At 44.0% G+C, this 9357-nt stretch overlaps 1 long non-coding RNA gene across 1 annotated transcript; it reads right to left on the reverse strand.

Moving 5' to 3' along the window:
- Positions 1–622: 622 nt before the first annotated feature.
- Positions 623–2748, reverse strand: LOC123065049 (uncharacterized). Its single transcript, XR_006430882.1, has 4 exons — positions 2088–2748; positions 1751–1973; positions 1480–1673; positions 623–999 (listed from the first exon to the last, which is right to left on the reverse strand). It is a non-coding gene; the product is annotated as an uncharacterized lncRNA (long non-coding RNA).
- Between the last annotated feature and the right edge of the window lie 6609 nt (positions 2749–9357).

Consider the following 9357-nt stretch of genomic DNA (forward strand, 5'->3'; position numbering starts at 1 on the left):
TTGATTTTTTTAAAAATCACACAGAGTGCATAGTTCCCAATTCTTGACTCATACAAACAATCTGATTTTCGGCTTTGGGTCTTGATGCTCTTGTGTCTGGCTCTGAAGATCTCCCTGATGTCGCATCTATGTTTACCCCAAGCTTTAGTTTTTCTTTTCTGTTTTTGGGTTGTCGCTCGGTTTTTTCCTAATTATAACCAGAAAACATTAGGGTTTTTTCTGGCTTCCTTTATAAACTGGATCATCTCTCTCTTCTTAATAAAATGCTTGACTCCCTGCCCTCATGATGAGGTTCTTCGAAAAAGAAATGATATATCAATCTTCATGAATCAACATTCTTCTACAAACAAATATCTCTTATCTAAATGCATACTTTCTCAGTGCATAGTGCCCAAATGATTATAATCTCCTGTAAATGGATTTCAGTGTGTGAAAAAAATATCCAAGCGGGCTTCGGCCCATTGCAGTATGTGTCAAACATACTACCATTTGAATTTTTTGCAAATCATATAGTTATAGTAATCCAATCAGAAATTAGAACCCCCTTGTTGGACAATGGATTATTATAAAGTTTCATCACCATTCTCCATACACAGACACATACAAGTATTGTTAAGTAAAGATCCACTTATGTATCAACAAAATTTAGTAAAGAACTATTACTAAGAGATAATCAAGTGTCGTTCACAAAAGTGAAAAGATGCCATTGTCAAAGTTCAGTAATAATTTCCTTGAGGGACTATGAAGGCTAAGGTGAAACAAGAAAAAACTGCTAGAGGTGGACGAACAGCGCTCGGGCGCGCTTGCTATCGGAATCGAGTCCGATTGTTATGTGTGGGTGATCATTGACAACTAATAAATCTGCAACATCAAACCAATAGAGCCAACCCTAACGTTGTTATCTCCTCCCTTCACCCATGTTTGGAAGTTCGCATATTGGAATCGATCCGATTGTTATCTCCTCCCTTCTATTTGGCCTTCATATTGGAAACATCACACCTGTATATAAAAATTCACATTTAGATATGCTATATAAGAAAGAACATCAAGATACAAAAGGTATGCTTGGTTTGTAAGAAACTATCCACCTTTATTTAAAATTCAGAAAATATGGTTGTTCAAATGATTAACTTGATGCTATCTGCTCTTGCTTGCCTTCGCATTCTAAATATATAGTCAATAGCATAAAGATTTAAGTTTATCTGGTTGTTAGTATATAGTAGTACCGAACTGATTATAACTTACTATTCTGGTGAAGAATAAGTGATATACATATGTACGTAACCAAGACATCACAGTGTGGTAAAGAAATTAATGAGTATAGTAATCTCCAAATTTCAGGCCTATAAGAAAGAAAAGAAGACCAAGCCTTCAGTCTCTGCGTACACTACGTAACTAATATGACTATATGACAATACAATTACCATCTACAGTCCAAATGAGAACATACTAAATTGGAAGGACATGAAAGAAAAATACCTCACTATGGATGCCATGGCATGTCATTTCTAATCTTTTCCTCCTTATCAGGCTGCCCTGCGTTAGTCTCAACAGAATTTCGAGGACTGAACCTGCAAAGACATAAGTAATCTGCATATCCAAGGTTCCAGATATGGTAGGATATCTTCACCCATGTCTTCACAGAAAACCACCAATGCATAATATGATATCTCCTACAAAATCATATTGATTATTGAGTTGTCATGCAAAGTTAACCAATATTTATATCCAAAGTCTCTCCCTATTTTACCTTAACCCCATCTGATGGGTCTTCAACTGCATTTAAGATGCATGGAACTACACTCTCATAGTGAGATCAAATTTCTGGCTGCACGTGTTCAGCAAACTGACCAAGAGCAAATGATGCATTACCTCTGACTATCCGCTCTTGATCCCTTCAAGATTCTAAAACAACTCCGAGACATTCCTCCAATTAATCCTCAAATCATTTCCACCATAGAAGTTGAAAATGACTACAGAAATACAAATTATCGTGAATTAATATGCACCAGCCGAATTCATGACCTCCATTTGCTTTCTACCTTGTGCGAGAAAGTCAACAACAACGTCGGCAAAACAGGGCGTACCTAAACCATGGTTTGTCCGGTGGCACTGCCGAGTGCCGAGCTGCGAGAGGAGTTCGTTGCCGTTGCATTCATTGTGAGTGTCGTGACCAACCCTCCATGGGCCATCCTCCCATTGATGCACTCAATCACAAGGCGGTGGTGGTCTGCGGCGTGTCCCCATGTGCACGTGCTCTAGCATCACCAGATCAAAGCATTCCCAAACCAGCAGCGCTGCCGGCCGTCCCGCCCTCCCCTGCTCCCGCAGCCCACCGGGCGCCCTCCCAACCTGACTCCGCTCCTTGGCTTGGTCCCTCATCAGCCTGGTCGTACACGCCAGGCGGCGCTCCTGATCCGTCCGCGAGCCATGGATCGCCCAGGCCGGTGGCGGAAGGGCGACGACGCTCGCCAGCGTGCTCCCCGGTGGCGCGCGGGGCGGCGGTGGGGCGAGGAGATCCGGCGGGCTCCGACTCTGGGACGCAGGCGCTCAAGCGGAAGCTCCTCTCCCTGGTGGCCAGCGGTGGATGGGATCGGGTGAGCGCACAATGGGGCTAGGTCTCCCAGCGGACGGCCTCTCACCATGGGATGTTAGCGACTTAGCGCTACTAGCTGAATACCCGTGCGTTGCCACGGAGCAACAAATTTCGGCAGTGCTAGCAACCTATTGATGGCATGTAGACCTCATGGCTTCACACCACAAAACATCCATCACCATAGCACAACTTACACTCTTGTAATCTCATAACATTTTCTATGCCTTTGTCACTGTGGATAATGCATGACTTAATGAATCCAATGACAATGATATTGCTTTGGAATATTTTTACCATCCAAAAGATTATTTTCCTCTATAAGGAAAGAATTTCAATTCTATTTGAACATATATATATATACTATTCAAAAATATATAGTAGATGTATTATTCAAAAACATATTGCATACTTTGATCTTATTGAATAAAGTTAGAAGAGTGTATGGAGTTCATCCGGAGCTTCCATTTTGTACAAATAAATATAGAAATATACAGAAAACTTAACAAGAAACAAATATGACACACCATTAAATAAACTTTGAAGAAATGTTGTGATCTCGTTAATGACACCATGCTTCTTGCTCAACTTGAGGAGACAAATTTAACCCCGTGGCCTTGTTGTCTGCAACACAACTTCTATGTACCGGTTGAGTTTCTCTTATATCTATGCATCTGAATGCTTCCTCAGTGTCACCCTTGAAGGTGTAACCTCATGGGCAAATACTTCGACACCGCATGGCCAAATTATTGACAAACTCCTCTGAAACTGTGAGTAACCACATTCATTTAGCGTACTGCTATAAGAATGGGAAGTCTATAATAGCCATGACTAATTCGGCCTATGCAAAGGAACAATAGCATTAACCATGCTGGTTTATATCACCACAAACAAAGTCAGATATTTACTATAAATGTTCAAGTGTATGTCCTAACAAATCCAAATTAGCATGACTTCAAAGAATCATGTAAGGTCAATAGCAGTTATTTGAAAAACTAATATGTATTTCTCTAGAAGTAGAAATACCGATTTGTAGCATTGGCAAGACAACCATCTCAAATGCTATAAATATAAAGAAATCAGTATAGGTACATACGTTTAACCTTTGGCCAACAATATAGTACACCCCCTTGATTTTCTATTGCTAGGATCTCCAATTCCGATAATGGAATCCATGTGTAAAGTACTGCAAGATAAAGGGATTAATTGCACTAAGCCTTCTCAAATATCTATTATCTAGTATTCGAATGAAAAAAGAGATAAACATACAAGTTCATTTAAAAACTATAAGGAGAACATGCGTAATGTTCTCACCAGCAATTTTCTCAGGTGTTGACAACATTTTGTTTAAGCTTGGTGTTCTCCGGCTGCTTATTTTTCAGGGCCACCTTCTTGTTCTTTCTTTATGGACTCCCCTTCTCCCTTATGCTTTCCCCTTGTATGCTAATAAAAGAATAAGGTACATAAGCGCTTGTATAGCAAAAAATAAGAAGCTTTATTATTTGTAGAACCTGACAAGTACATTTTTATGTTTCAGAGAAAGGAATTACACCAACATTATTATTTATCAGCATTTGCTACATGTTTTGTCTTACAACCCCACAGGAAACAAAGGAAACACATTAGTGCACAAAGTCCCTTGTACTCTAAAATGAGCACAACCTAGTAATTTGTCATAGCAGGAGAACATCTCAAAGAGGGTTTATGAAGGATAGTAGAAAATCTAATAACTAATCAAAGATTGCCAGATAGGTTCATGGCAAGAGACACAGATGAATACATTGCCACAAAGGGAAATACAGGAAGAGGAGTTATATATACGCCCCAAAAAAATTAGTAGAGTAGATTGGAGAAGAATGACCTCACTATGGGACCTGGTTCACCTATCTGGAGGCTGTGAGGCTGGGCGCGATCAGGCTCATGTTATATGCAAATTTTGATTATTGGCGAACAATATGTACGACAATGAATTGCTCGTGAAAAAACATAACAGTATACGGTGAGCACCACAATTGAAGCCAGGGGTAATTCGGATTTTCCATGGTATTAGTGTTTTTCATGTCAATTTAAATACTTATCCTAAAAGAACTACAAATAAGATTCAGAGGTTGCCTCTATCTAGCTAAGTTGTGGATTAGTGGTTAACATGGATGAAAAAATACATCACCGCATCTTAGTCTGTCATTGTTAGTCATTGTCATAACAATGACAGCAAGAAAAACAGACATGAATAAATAAATAAAAATGTGGGAATTTTCATCGCTCTAGCTCTCTTGTACATTGAAAGTAGAGAAGGGGATTGAGTGATCGATGATGCTTAAAGCGAAATAAAGTTGACTGCATTATTAGCAAGGTGACAGGGCAAACTGGAAACAGCGACCAAAATCAACAAGCAACTTCATTAGAGAACTGAGTGATCACAACTGATAATTGATGGTGCAAAAGTACTCGAAAAGTAAAGAAACATGTGCATAACTCTCTGTCCTAATTGCCGTATCAGCAGGTTTATTTTCTTCTCGTTTTCTGAATTTACAATTGTGGCCAGTACAGTCTTTGGCTGGAATTTATGAGGTCAGTTTGGCAAGATACGTCCGAAGAGAATTTCTACTGATTGTGGGATCAAAAGAGTGGGATATGAGGGGGATTATAAAGTATTGATTCTATATTAGATGGATGAACTAATGTATAGAACAGCTGTTGCACCCTTACTGATTCAAACATTTGAGTAACAAGTAAGAACAGTTGGTGCACTCTTAGTGATTCTATAGAAGTGGAAGATTCCAGAATTTGGAAAGGGGCAAAAGACGTCACTCATTTGATTCCATGGTGGAGCAGCCGCTGTTGCGCCTACTTGACTGACAACATGTGGCGCTGTGTAGGGTCGTGCATCACCGCTGTTCTTTTGCCCACATCTCAAATTGGCAGCTAACAACATGAACAAATAACAGTGCCGAATATATTGCAAAACAAACAATCACATACGGAATCACCAAGAAGCACATCACAAAATCTTTCTTGGAGGCGGGAGAGGGAATTACCAAGAAGCACATCGCAAAATCTTTCTTGGAGGCGGAGAGGACACATCTCAGATATCTCCAACCTGCCGTTGTCAGAGGAGTGTTGCTGAACAAGGTCCTCCCAGATTCACAGTGGCTCTTTCGAGCTTGTCCTCACCACCGGCGACGGCCCATGCTCTCATTGCCAGATCGGTCGATGTCCCATGACGAAGCCGTCGTCGCCGCCCTGATCAACTGTTGTGCGGCCGGGCTACCCCGAGTCGCCGATGCCGTTGACGCACACTTCTGCGAGACCACAAGACCACGTGCTGGGCCGTCATTGAGGCCATCGTCCAAGAAAGACCTATCCTCGTAGGACAAGGCCAATACCGCCACCACCTCCAAGGGCGCTCTTCCCGTCACCTGACTCCCGCAGCCATCCACAGGAGCCACGAGCAGTGGAGAGGGCGAGTTGAGGTCAAGGCCTAGATGAGATACGCGGCGCATGAGAGGGAGAGTGCAGGGTTGCCGGCCGGGTGGTTCAGGAGAGAGATCTGCGGATGGAGATCGTGGGAGAAGTGGAGGATGTGCGGGGGTTTTATCTTCTGTTTTTCCCTGCTTTGGAGTGCGAGGTTTTTCTATCGTTGATTTTTTTCTGCGGACGTGCCTCATCACACGAAGGGAGGTGGGGATCGAAGGAGGTCGAACCATCACGACGTTCGATCCCCCTTTAATAGTAGAGAATTACGCGGTGGCATTAAGTGGATACGTAACGAACTTTTTTTTCATCCGATCGTGGGACGGCAAAGTTTTCGTCCGCCTCCTCAAATTGCTAAAGGCACTTTTGATGAGGGTTATTGTTATTTTGACGGTTAGATCTAAATGAATGGGCTTGATCGTGTGACTCTAATTGCTGCAGTTGTTGTGTGTATGTTAGACGGTGTGCACTTAGAAAAGATAATGTTCGCTTGTTTAATAGTAGTAAAGAAAAGTACTCCGAGTACCCCAACTTGCATGGAATGTGATGTTTTAGTTCCAAATTTGCAAAATGCAACTCCATCATACCCTAACTTGCACTGGATGTGATGATCTAGGTGGTGTTTGTTTCTCTAGTCCTAGGACTTTTTGTAGTCCCTGGGACTTTTTGAAAAAGACTCTCAAGGAGGTGCTTCTAAGGACTTTTAGCAAAAAGTCCCAAAAAAGTCCCACCCTGTTTGGTTTGCTAGGGACTTTTTCTAGTCCCTACACCAAAAAGTCCCTGGAAACAAACACCCCCTTAGTCCCCGACCTATCACAGCGTGACAAGTGGCAGTCAGATGGCTGGACTAGTCGTCACCCGCACTTTTGCAAAAAAACACCCTGCCGTTTTGCCTAATCAACCCGCGCTACAGGAGAGCACTGAATTAAATCTGCATGAAATCCACTTCGTGTCCATTCGAAGATACTATAGTTGTTGTCCATTCAATTAACATTAGCACGACCATTCAATGAACGAGGAGCTGGGCCATGTATACACGATTCTCACGGATAAGACTGGGACTTTGACTTGCAAGTTGCAACTCCATGTAGTTCATCAAATGCTCTACCGCGGGCACAGCGTATGGGCGTGGAATCACCAAGGTCAAGAGAGCTATGGCAAAGAGAAACGGTTCCCCCCGTGATCTCTGATTTTGAGGTTGGCATTGAAGACTTCCACTCTGGGGGCAGAGCTGCGATCAAAGGATTTAATTTCAGAGATGAGCATGTCATGGATGGTAACTGGGTTCACCAAGCCCACACCGGTGTGATCGAGACATTCTTCTGATTGCTGGCCATCTGCCACACATGCATACCGGAGGTCAACGAAGTAACAGGGAAGATTTCATATGAAGTAGACACTACCGGACTCGCGGGCTATGCCTACGGCCCAGGGCCGTCGGCATAGGTCATTTGCCGTCGGCATAGATCTATGCCTACGGCTGCCGTCGGCATATCCCCGTCGGCGTAGATCACGTCAGCGTAGATGTGTCAGACCGTCGGCGTAGTATAGCCGTCGGCATAGGTGCATATGCCGACGGCTGTGGGATAGCCGTCGGCATAGTTTAGCTGTCGGCGTTGTTTTCCGTCTGACGGCAACAGACGGCGCCGTCAACAGCGCTGGCGATTCAGGGGACGACACGTGGCGCAGGTATGCCGACGGCTTGGCCGTCGGCATAGATGGAAATCTATGCCGACGACCTAGCGGTCGGCGTACCTGCGCCACGTGTCGTCCCCCGGCTTCTCCTGGCGGCAGGGCTATGCCTACAGTAAAGCCGTCGGCATAGATAGAAATCTATGCCGACGGCTTTGCCGTAAGCATATCTCTGCCACGTGGCAGCTCCTGGTTTCTCCTGGCAGCAGGGCTATGCCTACGGCAAAGTCGTCGGCATAGTTTTTCATATATGCCTACGGCTTTGCTGTAGGCATAGATGTGCCACGTGGCAAGCCCTGGTAACTCCTGGGCGTATATATGCCGACGGCTTTGCCGTAGGCATAGTTTTTTTATATTATTTTCCCTGTTTTCTCTTTTCCAATTCATTTGACAGCATTTCAAAACAGAACAGTATGAAATTATGCAGAAATATGACAATTCATCATGTGAACATACTCAAGTTCACCATCATCATCTAAACATACTCAAGTTCATCACATCATCTAAAGATCATCACCGATGGAAGTTCATGAACATAAAAGTAGTGCAAGACATGAAACATGATAAAAGTAGGAATATAAAAGGCATGGCACGATGGCCACATGCACGGAATCATCAAGCAAGAGCACCCCCGCCAAAACCACCACCTCCGTCATAACCACCACCACCTCCGCCAAAACCGCCATCGCAACCACCACCACTCTGCCAGATCGGAGTGACTGGGGTCGACGGAGCAGGAGTCGAGCCACCGGTCCCCTACATGTTTCAGAAAAGATTGTAACGGTAAATATGATATGATAGTGTTTCATGAACGAGAACTAGTTTGCTAGTAGTTAGGCAAATGTACTAACCGGACCATCACTGCCTAGTGCCACCCATTCATCGAACGTGGGCACGTGTGGGGGTTCTCCCGCAGGTGGTGGTGGGGGTCCCATTTGTGGTGGATCCGTGCGGTTAGTCCAAGACGCCAACATAGCCTGAATGTTAGTTAAACAAGCAAACTAGAAGATCAGAAGGAATGAAAGTGCAAAAATTTAGGTTGGTTTTAAGAGGGCAAAACTAACTGTCATCATCTGACGGTTGTAATCATCGTTTGCCTTCACTCGTTTCAAGTACTCCCGCACCTCGAGATTCCTATGCTCGACAAACTCCTTATATGCCTACATAATTTAGGTTGTTTCTAAGTGAGCAATGCTGAAAATAAACTGAGAATGCAAGATAGAAAAAGATAAAGAGGAAGTACTTACAGCATGCTGGCGGGCTAAGGGAGTCTGTGAACGCCCCGTACTCTCTAACTGGCTCGGGTTGCTAGCCCGAAGCCGTGTGTACGAGATCGAAGGAGTGATCAAGCCATCGAAACACGGATACCGGCCATTCTTCTTCCCCTGGATGGCCACCACCGCCGTGTCGTCGATCTGAGACTGGGCGACCTCAGCAACAGGAACATCCGGATGCAACTCCTGATAGTGATGAATGTAAGACCCCAGGTGCTCCTCGGTCTTGCCGTAGTACTGGCTCTCGCCCTCCTTGCGATGACTCCGCTCGCGGGCCAGCTTCCATGAGTCCATGTCTGAGAGCGGCCTCTTCAACTTGTCCTC

The sequence above is a fragment of the Triticum aestivum genome, chromosome 3B (genome assembly GCF_018294505.1).
Source record: "Triticum aestivum cultivar Chinese Spring chromosome 3B, IWGSC CS RefSeq v2.1, whole genome shotgun sequence".
NCBI lineage: Eukaryota > Viridiplantae > Streptophyta > Magnoliopsida > Poales > Poaceae > Triticum > Triticum aestivum.